Below are 14,516 nucleotides of genomic sequence, written 5' to 3' on the forward strand. Positions count from 1 at the left end.
CTCCACACTCCACATGGTAGAAACTGAATATATATCTTTTTAATGAATGAATAAGAGTGAATTCTGATGGAAGCAAGTAGAATGAGGAGCTTAATAACGCAGATCAGGGGTCTATTTCCAGAGATTAATTAGCGAGGCTAGAGTGGGCCCTGAGCATTTATTTTTTTTAACAAGGAGACCAGATAAAGCCGAGGCTGCTGAGAAATAGACACATGGAGTTTACAGCGATGTTGAATCAGTTCATGCTTTTGTATTATCTGTAAAAACAAAAATGTGAGAATCCCAAAAACCAATGCGATTACTGGTGGTTACAAAGCTGAATACAAGCATGGAAGAACACCTAGCTGGGAGGAACCAGAGGGAAAGTGCCAGAACAAGAGCTGTTAACCCCAAAGAAACCTCACGGACTACTGAGCCATTCTGTCTTTGAGTTCTCTTTGCTACTAGAATCACAAACATGTTACATTTATCAGGGCTTATTCTACTCCTCCAGACATTCCCCAGAAGCCAACTGCCCCCAGCCACCCCCCCTCCACCACCCAGGACACCGCATAAGCAGCGTGCACAGAAGAACAAGTCTCTGGACCAAAAAGCAGTTTTCTCAGCTGCAGAAAAGCCCCCATGCCTACACCAGGTCTCAGGTGGTCCCTTGTTGCTCCAGCTTCTGCCACTGGTTGGGGAAGCACAGTACAGTGACTATCCGTCTCTGTAAACTCCCATTTTACATAATGTGAGGCTTCAACTGTATGCAGTTCAAGGTTTACAGCACTCCTTATGAGACAGTACTGTTTTCAGAAGCATCCATTTCATAGAGTTCATATTTCAGAAAACAGGTTTTTCTCTTTTAGTTCAAATGGAACTTTGATAGCTTGCCAATGAGTTTTGAGCCCTGATCCAATATACCCTGTGGGACAAAGCGTATGGGCAATGGGGTCATCGGACCACGGTCAGCTATGGGAAGTTAGCCTCATCAAATTCAACCTCACCTATTAAAGGGAAAAGAGGGGGAAACGGTTGTTAATAGCATTAAATGGAATCTCAGCAGGAAAGGCTATGTATAATTCAGCTCGTGACACACAGTTAAGTACTCAGTAAATTTTCACTGACTTTCCTTTACCTAAACCATTTCTCAGTCCTGTTAATATATAATAGAAAGTTTGAATTTCAGGATTAAGTAAAAACAGAGGTGGAACAAATTATTGTATTCAAAATAGGTGAACAAATGGAAACTTGATTCAATTATAATAATCGCTTTTCTTAAATGTTTAAATCCTAGGTGAAAGAATGTAATATCCATGATATGGTCTGTAGATTTTAAGAAGTAAATGTTACTACATGGGCAAATTCTCACAATGGTAAGAATGGAGGCCTCTCGCTGGGAAAAGATAGATACCAATCAGGAACACCCAATGGCTAATTGAGCCCAGCATATACACAAAAACATTACAGGCAAACTCAAAAGGGAGAACGTGCCTTTAGAGCTCCCTTGGAAGAGAGTCTTTTCCAAACTATATTTCCATCTTACTTGCTTTAAGGAAATTGCAAGTTTGTGGCAAAGGGCCGTGTACAATATTCATCTTGCTCATTTCACTTGTTTGGAGTTGAATAATAGTTTTAAAATGGATAATATTTCAGTTTTCGTCTGCAGCTATTAAATAATATAGTCGAACACGAAGTAAAAAATGACCAGATATCCTTCCTCATTCTTAACATAAAATTCAAGTGAAAAGTCAGTCATTTCTCTCTTTTTTCCTATACGCTTAGAAAAAGCAATTCGAGAAAAATCAATGTCCCGAATCCATGATCACTTTTTCTCAGAATAAGGGAGCCACAAGAGAATGTGGCATTGCATTCCAAGCCACGCCAATATCACCTTGGTCCTCAGCCTGCTGACCAAGTGCTAAATACCATCCTAACATGTGGAGCTAGAAACAGGGCACCTATTTAGTGCCTCGACAGCATCCCTCTCAGGATGCTCAGGCACAATAACTCACCTGAACCACTCTCCTTAGAAAAGGAACTAACACCTTCCACTGTATGTGCCTCTGTGAACTAGAATATTTAAACACCTGTTAACCCCAGACTTGAGACTCACCGTAGCCACTACTAACTGCTTCTATTAAACAAGCCATACTTAACTCCTCCACAATTGGTTATTTCATTTTTATATAAATGACTATAACTGTATTCCTTAGGTCAATAATGTTCACTCTTTACACAAATGCACAATAATAATGTATGTTTTTAACTAGGTTGTAATGAGGACTCAAAACCACTTATGCGTTTATTTCAGAAATGCCACAAATGTCCAGGCACCGTGCTAGACTCAGGGCACCCAGTGGAAAACAAGGCTGACTGTGAGTTGTCCATAAACCTCCATAGTCAGGAATATAGTAAAACTATACCTCTTAAAAAGGTCAAAAGTAAACAGCAAATGCTAGTCTGTGGGCTGGATTCTGACAGTGTGGCTTAAACACTTTAAACAAGTACATGTCAATGGAGAGCCAATTTATTTTGCAAGAGTTAGCGCAGAAAATACATAGGTAGGGGCCAAAAATCTTTCCCAACGAGGTCTCCTAGAGTCTCCTTGGATGTCCCTCAAATGTTTTAGGTACCGCATGAGATGAGGACTGAGTGGGGGGGATCTGCTAAAAGCGGGGTGCTGAATGGCAAGGGTAGAAAGTCATGCTGATACCAGACAAGTGAGACCTCAGTTGTCAATAACAGACACTTCAAGATTCGCTTGATCGCGCACAAACTCCTTCTGCTTGGTCGATGAAGGCTCCTATCCTAGGCACTCAAACCATACCCCCGACATGTGGGTATCTGCAGCTCACTGTCTGTAAACGCGCTCTGACCTATAGGACATTGCTAAATGGAAAGCACCGGTGACAGCGTGAGTCTTAAGCAATCCTGAAGTTGTGACAGATATGGTTCAGGAGATGCATACTCTTGACAAGAAAGTGAAAGGCAAGCGAGCATACCGCCCACTTAAAATAGAAGGTGGAAGTGATCGAGAAGATGTGTTTAGCGTGGCAAAAGTTATCTGACTTATACAAGCTGGCAAAATTCGGCCCCAATAGAGATTCCGAAGGTTCCACTACTCGTTCCTGCCCCTGGCCTAACACTCTCACAACTTCCTGCCCTGTTACACCCTCGAGGGCGATGGGTTACGAATTACATTTCCTGACTGACACTCGGCATCAGTGTGGGGCAAGAGCTTTCACAACACACGGCAGCCCCAGACTCGTACAGGTACCATATGACTCTCTGAGGTAAGGAGAGTATAGAATCAAAGCTGGAAGATAATACTAAGCTATGACTCATGAGTCTGTTTTAATGGGGAAAATCCTAGTGAACTTTTTATAGTATTAAGCGGGTAAATTATTTTACTACATCATTACCATGAGACCTAAAACAGATTAAATTGAACCAAAGAATGAACCTTTGTTAGAACAGCATCTTCTAGCTCTTGTGACCAACCTGTCCCTCACACCACCGGACCGACAAGGTTTTTCTAGAAAACAAGAGGACTGAGCTGTTTCGGCTCAAAAATTTCATGTGTCTAAAACACTAAAACGATAAATACCAACACAGAAAAATTTGCACATCCCAAACCGGTTACCTGTTTGCAACAAAGGGTTCAAATAAACAAATCGATAGATGTGTTGCTGGTTAGAATAAATTATCATGTAACATATAATGAAAAATCAAAGCTACGCCTTCAGTCAGCTGGAAGGCTAAAAAGAGAGTAAATTGAAATTACCCAAAATAATCTATAAAAGGGGAAACATTTATTAAGATAAAGATTAATCTCAGAATGAAATAAGGACATCCAACAGAGATGGTGATTAGAGATTTATTCTTCCCATTTTTATAGTGGGCTTCTTACTCATTTAAGCCTAAACTGTCTCTGGGAGCAGTACCAAGCCTGGTGTATAGTAAAAATTCCTTATTCTAGATCACTTGATTCACATTTTATGATGACTCAAACATGGGATCTGAAATTCGTATCCAATTAAAATCTGAGAGATGTAGTTACTCCAAACTATCCTTGAGTTCTTCATTACAACTGAAGATCCACGGCAAATTGGATGTTTTATCAACTTACCTCACTTTCCTTATTCACAGATGTAGTCCGTTTGTAACGGAGCTTTGAAAGCCCACTATCCTAAAATCCGAACCTTCCTCTCAGTCAGGCAAGATTGTCTTTTTTCTTGGAATTAGTAAAAGTTGATTGTCATAGGTGATGACTCTAGAGTCAGAGAATTCCCCAAAATCCAGTCAAGTCTTCTCACTCCCCACCCCTCGCCACATCACTTTAACTTCGAAAGACTTTTCGGTGGAGCAGAAACATTCTATTTCCTGTAAGTGATGAGGAGAGCTAAAGGTCAAACAGATACTCCGTACTCAACAGCAGTGAGAGGTCCATTTGCTAAAGGTGTGTCCTTTATCACTGCAATGCCCACGGCCTCCCTAGGAGGGAAGGGCTGCTTCTAAATGAATCCAGAGGAGGAATCACAATTATTTTAGTAAAAAGTTCCTTCCTTTTTTTTTTTAACAAACCATATAAAAATTATTTATATTCAGAATACTTAAAGAGTTCCTACAAAAACTAAAAAGACAAAAAAACCTAGTCATAAATTGGGCGAAGGCTACATACAGGCAACTTACAAAAGGTACATCTGAGTGACGTTACTAGCAGTGCTCAACGTCATTAATAATGTTTTCAATTACAGTCGACATTCATATTATTTTATATTTGTTTCAATATACAGTATAGCGGTTAGACATTTATATAACTTACAATATGATCTCCCTGATAAGTCTAGGATCCACCTGGCCCCACACATAGTTATTACAATATTACTGACAATATTCCCTATGTTGTACAAAAAATTTTCAAAATTAAATCAGAACTAACTGCTAAAAAGACTGTAGAACCTGCTTATGATTTTTTACACATTAATTATGCTCACACGTGGTACTAAAGTTCTCCTGTTTGTTCTTTCATGAGAAAAAGATATTCCCCTTAAAAAATCCAGTCCAGTTCATATTACCAAAAACTCACCTAATGGTACAAAAGCAGATTTGCAATTTGAACATAACAGAAAACTATCGACATGCAAAGTCCACTGCCAGTGCTTTTCTAAGCTTGCTACATACATCTACATAATAGCATCAGAAACCATCAGATAAAGTCACTAACGGTGACGGATTTTTCTGTTTCATAAAGCCTCAGATATGAACTATTTTGAGACATTTAAAAGAACCTCAGCAACTTGGAATTCTGTCCAGACTACACAGGAGAAAGAAAAATAGAAAATGAAACGGGAACTCTAATATTCATACTTTGCATCTTTTCTCCTGAAAGTGTCCTTACGCTTATATAAAAGATTATGCTACAGCCAATGTTAACAACAAAATTACCTAGATGTTTTGAATTCTGGAAATGAAAAAGAAAAATGGACTATTTTCACAATTTTGTTGGACAATTTTCCTTTCAGGATTAAAAGCAGAAATTCTAGAATTTAATTTCTTCTGGAGCAGAGGTGGGCACACTGGGCCACCTGCTTTATTGTTTTGAAAACAAAGTTTAACTGGGACACAGCCAGGCCCAGTCATTTACATAGTGCAGCTGCTTTCATATGCCAAAGCAGAGTTGAGAGGCTGTGACAGACGGATTTACTGCCCGGCCCTTCAGGAAAATGCTTGCTGACCCCTGTCTAAGATTTTAGTTGAACAGGCTTAACCAGTGACTCAGCCTACCTACTATCAGATGAGAATCTCATTCGAATCTTAAAGATGTTACAAACCATAATTAGGCCCTTTTTGGTTTACAATAATATTATCAGTAAAGGCTGGGAACCAGACAGTCTTTTTTTTTTTTTTTTTTTTTTTAACTCTCATTGCTTATGCTATGTATCGATTTCCTGAGAGCAAAGAGATTGAGGTCATAGTCAAAACTTCTGGACCCGTCACTGAACCTCTCAGGAGACATGATGTCCTGACACAAAATCCAGGCTGGAACCAAAAAACGCACCTGGGTTCCAAGCCAGGATTTCAGCCCATTCTGTTGCATGGCAGAGAGTGAGCTGCCTAAACTTCTGTGAGCCTTTTTTATTTTTATTTTTTATAAGCATAAAATGGAGACGATAGTGACTTTGTGTGAGAGAGGCTTTATAACAATTGAATAAGATGATGAAGACTTGAACGCTCCTCTTAGGCAGAGGATGTGATCCTTTGACATGCCCTTTGGGTTACACCACGCCCAGCCTTCACTGCAGGTAAAATGCTCATCTTTGTGACACTTCCATAATATCAACAAGAGTCCAGAGGTGAAGGAGAAGCTAAAGAAAACACAGCTGTTGCTTCTTTTTGACCTTCCCCAGGCCTGTCTTTCTCCTCTTCAAGCCCCAACCTAAACTCAATCTTCTGTCCGTGAGTTTCTTCAATGGCTCGGGGCGGGGGCGGGGGGGGGGGGCATCAGCCTTGGGCCCTGACCGATTCAGTCGTCTTGCTTTTCCTGAGAGATCCACTCACTTGCACAGTTTCAAGAGCCTCTTGGGAGGCTGAAGATCCCTTTTTCTGGCATCTACAGCTTATTGACTGTTGTGTCCTAAGCTTCAGACTCACACACACAGTGGCATACCACTGACCCAACAAGGACGTCTGTCCCTTGGGTACTTCAAACTCAAGATTCTCCCAAGGGAAAGGTAGCTCGCTGCTACCTTTTCCACTTACCTAAACCTATTCTTTTTCCTATGTTCCCATCCAAGAGACTGGAACCACCATCTGCCGCATCGCCTAGGCAGATACGTGGGATCCTTTGTGGACCAGCCTGCACTGGCACCACCACTCTCATATCCAGTTGCTTACGTCCTTCTATTTAAAATCTGTTCATAACTCCACTGCTAAGTCCCGGCAAACGAACATGATCTAAAGTGTTGTACATACTGAAGGAAGACAGCTTGGAGCCCCGGAGCCCCAGCAGCCATTTCGACCCATGAGGACTGAAATCAACAGTGACAATGAAAGACCTGCAGACAGGAGTTGGGTGTCTTGATAACACCACTTCGAAACTGCCACATCGGCCCTAGAATCCATTTCCAGAACTTTATGGAAAAGAGAATTAAAACTTCTCTCATTTAAGCCATTGTTATTTTGGATGTGTTGTTCTAGCTTTGCAGCAAAATCCAGTTCTAACAGAGAGTAAATTTCTCAAAACCACTCGAGCGCCAAAGATTCAGTAAAAATAACTCAACACATTTGGCATTAAAGCATTCTTACGACTCCATCACCATCTCTCAAACACACACGTTTCTCAATTGCTAGTGTTCAGGGGATGATACCACTTGAAAATACTGAGTCCACTCAACAATCTTCCACATAAAATATTACTGATGCCATAAAAATAAACTGTAACAAGGAATTAAGTTGATTTCATCTCACATGAGAATAGACAATTTAATCAAAAAATACACTTTCGACAAACTGCAAAGTTTCATAAAGAACAAAGGGACTCTGTACAGTTAAGTAGAACATAATCAAATTAAAAGAGGTATGTTTTAGGAATAAGTGGACAAAACAGTTCTAGCGAGAGTGAGTCTCAGTGATTAAAAACACAAGGGAACCCTAAATACGCATCGAATGAGAAGCCTCAAGGATGGTCAAGAACAAAGACTTCTAGGAAGTTGTGGGCAGAAGAAAAATTAATGAAGGAGGGAGGGCACAGTAAGCAAAGATACAGAAACGTCACTGTATGAAAAAACGGCCATTCAACAGAAAACGTGACAGAGTCTAAACTGAAGTCTAAAAAGAGAAAGAGGTCGTGTGCAAGTGATTTTAAGGAAGGTTAGAAAAATGTACGATGTGAACGAAACTGCCTCAGCACTGATGGACTAGGATGAAAAAGTCTCGTGGAAGTAAATCACTCAATCTGGCTTTTCGAATTCTGAGTCAGATATAATCACACCCCATGTAATCGACTTTTGATGGCCCCACCACTCAGGAGGGAACCGCCTCGCCCCAACATTCCAAGGCTGGGAGATAACGACAGATTTGCTACTGCAGTTTGCACACGAGAAGAGCAGGTGGCTTCTCATCTTTGACCAAATTTTTTTCTGGGTAAAAAAACAAGGCTTTGGAAAGACTGACATTCACTGCTCGCTACCCAGATCTGACACACCCATCAAGAGGTCAAGAGGTGAAGCAGTGAAAAGCCGGCAACAGGGATAGTTCCTGAGACGGGCCCCGTGGGCACAGGTCTGAGCTCGCAAGGGCCCTGGGAAGTTCGAAAGTTTGAGATTTTCACGAAATAAAACAGTGTCTCCAAAATACAAAAAGAAGACCTCTAGATTTAATTAAGTGTTAAGCGTTCCATGGAGGGAATGTTTGTGGCCCTTCCCCCAAATTCACGTTGAAACCTAATGACTAGTGTTAGGAGGTGGCGCCTTCTTGGGGTATCAGGTCACTAGGGCAGAGCCTTGATGCATAGGATTCACTCTCTAATCAAACAGGCCCCGGAGAGCTCCTTGCCCTTCTGCTCCATAAAATTACGGCAAGAACTCAACCTTCTACTAACAAGATAGAGAAGCCTCCCAAAACACCAAATCTGCTGGTGCCTGGATCCTAGACTTCCCGGCCCCCAAAGCTGACTGCAGTTAACATTCGTGGTTTAAGCCACCCGGTCTGGTTATTCTGTCAGAGCAGCCCTAACGGGCTAAGACAAGTGTCTGCACTAACACTCACGCCAACGAGCTTCTATGACACAGACGGATACACAGTCATGCAAGTTATCTTTAATTTGGGATGTTTAATGTGATGTGGAGTAAGCCTCTACAACTAAGAGGCGCTAGAGTCCATGGAACGGTGGTATGTGAAGAGAAAAAGGTAAGGCAGGAGCCCTCACGCAAGTGCAAAAACACGTAAAAGCACTTGAAACGCTATAAAAACACACAACTGCGAGGTGGCATGTATGATGTTAAGAGTCATCCATGGTGGGACTGCAAATTAGTGCAGCCGCTATGGAAAATTCTATGGAGGTTCCTCAAAAAACTAAGAATTGGTCTACCATATGATCCAGCAATCCCTTTACTGGGTATTTACCCCAAAGACTTGAAAACCCATATCCAAAAAGGTATTTGCACACTGATGTTCATAGCAGCATTATTCAAAGTGGCCAGGATGTGGAAGCAACCGAAGTGTCCTACAATAGACGATTGGCTAAAGAAGCTGTGGTACATATATACGATAGAATACTACTCAGCCATAAGAAGAGATGAAATACTGCCATTTGCCACAACATGGATGGACCTCAAGATAATCATGCTAAGAAAAATAAGCCAGACAGAAAAAGCTGAAAATCACACGATATCACTTATATGTGGGATATAAACTCAAAAGCAACGAGTGAACTGGACAAACAGAGACTCAGGGACATGGACTATAGACTAGTGATTACTTGAGAGTAGGGGGTGGGGAAAGTAGATGGGGTACAGGGGGTCAAATATAGGGGGATAAGGGAAAGTTGAAGTGGGTAAAGGGGATCAAATATATGGTAGCTGAAGAAAACTGGACTTTGGGGGATAAACACATAACAGAATATACAGATGTCAAATGATAACATACACCTGAAAATTATATAATTGTATTAACCAATGTTACCTGAACAAACTTAGTTAAAAAAAAAAAAATAGAACTACAAAAAAAAAAAGTCATCCATGCCCTCTTGTCTAAGGTGGGCGCCATAAGCATGCTTGGCTCAGGACGCCACACTACACTGAGGGCTGGAAGCCAGTTACGTCCTACAGTGGAACACGTCGCCTCGTTCTTCGGAGTTTGAAAGAACACCTCGGCATCTGGACCTGGTCAGCGGCCGAACTTGCTTTTATTAATCCTCAAGTTTCTGCAAAGAGAATCTTCAACTGTAGAACAGACATGGAACCATCCTTATGGCAATCATTACTGAATCCCAATATACCCCAGAGTAATGCCAATAGGAGCCGCCGAAACAGGCATTGTTTTAATGGTTCTGCCGAAGTGAGCTCCCACTTAAACTCACGCAGCAGAGTCAACTATAGAATTAACGCCACGTATGTGCCAAGGTAAGAAAATAATTTTTGATTACAAAAATCTTGATTCGATGCATTCAGCAACAGCATATGATGAAAAATCCCTTTCATTTTAAGGAATGGCATCATTATTTTCACATCAAAACAGGAGATGTAGGTCAAAACAGAGGCTGCTCTGATACTTAAACTTATTGGTCACTTTCTTCAGGTCACAGACATTGGATGTGAACTTGGTCCTTTCATCACGACGGTTTACAGACAGCAGCTAAATTTAAGTGTGTGCCAGAGAGACTGTTAGTTTTATTGCTGAAGTGAGAATTCTGACATTATGACTACAGGCGACCATCTAAAATATATTGACGAGCATGAAATCATCTGTTCACAATTCCAGATCTGGAATTTTGAGTGTTTGAGCTGAAATCATCACAAGCAACTGGGAACAAGACTGAGAAGTCTCATGACCCCGGCACTATTGACCAGTTTATCCTTAAGACAACTCGGGGTGGCCCAAATGCAAAGAGAGTCACAAGATCTCTTTGCATTTTTCCAGGAAAAAATGGGGCACCGCTAAAGAGACCACAAAATGCTATATATTTTCCAAATCCTCTGAGATACATTTATCCCCCCGATTCTCACAACATGAAGCCCACTAATTCTTTTAAGTTAAAACTGGGACAATCGGAAATGCCATATTCATGTACTTCATATTCTAGCCGCTGTCTTATACTGTAAGATTCGGTTTCTTAAATTTAACTGAGGGGTTATCCCATCACAGGCAGACTAAGTGCTGGCCCAGGAACTTCACGTAAGCCACACCGAAGCTGATTCCCCACCTCTGGCACCCTGTGAGGAAGCAGCATTTGTGTTAAGTTACGACTTCAGATCCATCTTAAAAGTGTGAGAGTTTATGTCCATGCAAATCCGTTGGGCATCTGATCTTCTGCCGATTTCTTCCATAGCTGAGTGAACACGCAGTAACATTTATGGGGTTTTTTTCCTCCAAACAAGATAAAAGCATCACAATAACATGGGTGTATGTATGAAGTCGGGAGCCACACCCCTTAGGGAGGGTACTTTCTCATGCTGTGGGCCCCCAACAAAAGGCCTCTCAGATTCAATGGCCACTATTTTGTGGGTTCACAACTTTAATCCAAGTAAGAATCCAACATTCAGAAACTCAAATGACTTTTAAAAGATGAACCCCACTTTCGGACATTCCAAATGACCTTTACAAATTTATAAGGTGATTCAAAATGACTGATTGAAGCCAAAGGCAATTTGGTCACAGCCAGAGTTCAAACCCTCAGGGACTCAGGGGGAGGAGAATGCAGTTTTGAAAAAGACCCTTTGCAGAAGGGTCTGTAAAGCAAACTGGAAAACAAGTTAGGGAATGAAGCCCCTCCTTCAGTTTTTGCCAAGTTACAAATATCCTCATGAGCCCGCCTCTAGTCAGAAATGCAAAGAGACCCAAAGCAGAGCGTCACCTCTCTAATCATGAGCTGTATTTAACGACATTAGAATTAAACAGCAATAACTGGAAATAATAACCGGGACCCACAGCACATGAGTTTCTTCCTCTCCCTCCCAACTCGCAAAGATGTGCCTTGGAGAGCTGGGGAGCTGGGGACTGTGGTACCGCTCCATCAGCATTCCTGCCCTGATGAGACATCAGTCCCACTGGCTCCCCGCGGCCATCACGTGGGCTCAATTCCCAGCCTACCTTTCCTGGTTGCCTTGACCCTGACACCTGAGTGTCAAGACAAAGGTCTTTTACAGAGAGTGTTCTGCTCTTATCAAGATCATCTAGTCTGCCCTTTGAAGAGGCCAGGTCCATCTTCAAAGTTGGGACAAGTCGCGGCTAATAATACTTCTGGCGGAGAGACCTCCTCCAAATGCCTTTGAGTATGATGGAGCTCTTCCGTAAAGCCTCCTCTGCTGTTCACAGAAAGTTCTAGAAAAATTCTAGAGAACATCTGTCTCTCTCTCCTTTTCTAAAGTCCTCTTGACGTTTCATTGATATTATTCCACTTACCGGTAATTCACGACTCTCCCCAGTTTTACATTTTGACTCCATGACAGTAACCACAGCAGCTCAAGGATCACACACGGTTCGGAATCTTGTGTGTCTATGTAACACGTGAGTTACCCGAGCAATGTTTTTATTCACTCGGATCTCACTGTCTTCTCCTGTCTCGCCTTTCCTCTTCTTCCCGCTCTTCTTCCTTTCTCTAATTTTGTCTTCTCCCACTCCCAGCAAGTTTTCTGTGTGTGTGTGTGTGTGTGTGTGTGTGTGTGTGTTTTAAGTGAGACAAACAGTAAAGCAGTAAAAGGCCCAGGGAATTCCCTGCCTAAAGGGAAAAAACTTTATATAACTCTCTTTACAGAGCTGGTAATTTATAAAGGCCTATAAAATTATAAAATTTATGTATCGTTAATGTCAGAATCTCATATATTAAATTGCCTAGGTGAGAATGTTTACGAAAATGAATTAATAATGGAGGCAAAGTGGTATCGGTAAATTTGTATATGTTTATATACAAATATATATTTGGCATTTAGATGTAACATTTATAAAATGTCTAATCAAATAGTATTAATAAAACATGTAGCTCCAGAGACAAAACAGTATTAATAATGACAAAATAAACTTCATTTTCAAAATGAGAGAAAGCAAAACAATTTTTTAAGAAATCAAATATTAATTTTAAAATAACATTAATATTTTTAAATGTCCAATTTAAAAACAATTTAATATACTTTATTTGAGAGCCACTACAGGGAAAAATGTCTTATTCCAACACTGACGTTTAACTACTTTTTAAAAACTATAATTATAGGCTCTTCAATGCACATAAACAGAAATATATACTCAATGCCTACCCATCTATCAAGTCCCATTTAAGTTAAAATAACACTTTAAGATCTGACAGTATATACCCGAGCACTCAGTGTGCTTGTGGATGGATAGCTCACAGTCCCTCTGCCATGAGTTCCCTCATTCCTAAGACGGATGTTGAAAGAGATCACTGCCAGGGGTCAATGTCAGACCCCAACTCGGCAGGAATCACTAACAGGAGTGTGGGTCTCCAGACATTGATGGACGACATGCTCGTAAGCTGGATCGTGTCTCCCCGACACTAGACAACACTCACGTTTTTTATTCGCATTTGAGATTCGTATAATTTTCACCTGTATCTATCTATACAGCAAATCAAACAAAAACTGACATGATATAAAATCACAAAATCCAGCCTGAAGTTAAAGCAGATTACTCATTAGCATAAATACGATTACACTGACATGAATTAAATTACTTATTTAGGAGGGAAAAAATAAAACACATAATGTGGGACCAATTTTTCACCTAGTTATTCTGTCTTCCAGACCTTGAGAAGGCATAATGTATTTAGAAGGCATACATTGGAAATACTTAATATAGATTCTCACCAAATAGAAAGTTGTCTCGCATTATTTGAGAACCTAAACTGTTAATTAGAAATCTTCAATCCACTTTTATAGTTTACAGCGTAAGGACACATTCACAAAGAACTGACTTTACCAGCTTCCACACAGTACGCAGCACACACCGCACTGAAGAAATTGTGCCTGAAGAACATTCTGGCAAGGGCTCTAGTGCTTTGTTTACTATGCACTGAGGACGTATGAGATGCGGGGTGCTGGAAACCCAGCCACACACGACTCAGACCTGGGGCTGGCAGGGGAAACAGAGTCACACACAGATCAGTTCACCAACAATAAGATCGCATGATAAAACAGTGCATGAAAAAATAAGACAAATTCACAAACCAGATAATTACGACATGTCATAAATGCTGTAATGAAATGAGGATCTAGATGAGGGCAGGGAGGGGAGGGACAGTAACAGCCCCCACTTCCTGAGGGATTCCTCCGCGCCTGGCTAATCCTCACCATGACACGAGGGGCCGCCATCCATGTCAAATTAGACACCAAAGTGACCAAAGCTAAGAAGGCTGGAGAAACTTACCCAAGCCAACATACATGTCAACCAGGCCTAGGACAAGGAGTTACTGTGACTTCACTCCTCTAGCTGTCACTCAAGAAAGCACACAGAGTACGAGTGAATGAGTGAGGTATTCTCTTTGAGGTAACTGCTCACCCTAAAAAAGGCGGCGTGCCTGAAATTTTGAGGGGAAACCACAGTCCAGTTTCTCAGCCAACAGTCTCCTGAGTTACTTTTTTTAAAAACTTAAGTTTGAGTCTCAGAAAACCTCAAGTTTGCATGCTGTTGCCATGTAGGAGTTTTGCAGCCTTGTTCCCAAGTCCATTTGCTCTACGGTGATCAGTGGGTCAAGAGCCTTTGTTTTGGTTTGGTGAACTGACCAACAGGCCTGACACCCACCCAGCATAGTCCGGAAAAAGGGGTGTCTGGGACACCAGTGTCCCCCCAGAGGCTCACAGAAA

At 41.2% G+C, this 14,516-nt stretch overlaps 1 protein-coding gene across 2 annotated transcripts in view; it reads right to left on the minus strand.

Moving 5' to 3' along the window:
- Positions 1-14,516, minus strand: part of BASP1 (brain abundant membrane attached signal protein 1) — a 70,855-nt gene that overhangs the window by 11,610 nt on the left and 44,729 nt on the right. The window lies entirely within an intron of this gene.

Source organism: Rousettus aegyptiacus, unplaced genomic scaffold (genome assembly GCF_014176215.1).
Source record: "Rousettus aegyptiacus isolate mRouAeg1 unplaced genomic scaffold, mRouAeg1.p scaffold_m13_p_8, whole genome shotgun sequence".
Classification (NCBI taxonomy): domain Eukaryota; kingdom Metazoa; phylum Chordata; class Mammalia; order Chiroptera; family Pteropodidae; genus Rousettus; species Rousettus aegyptiacus.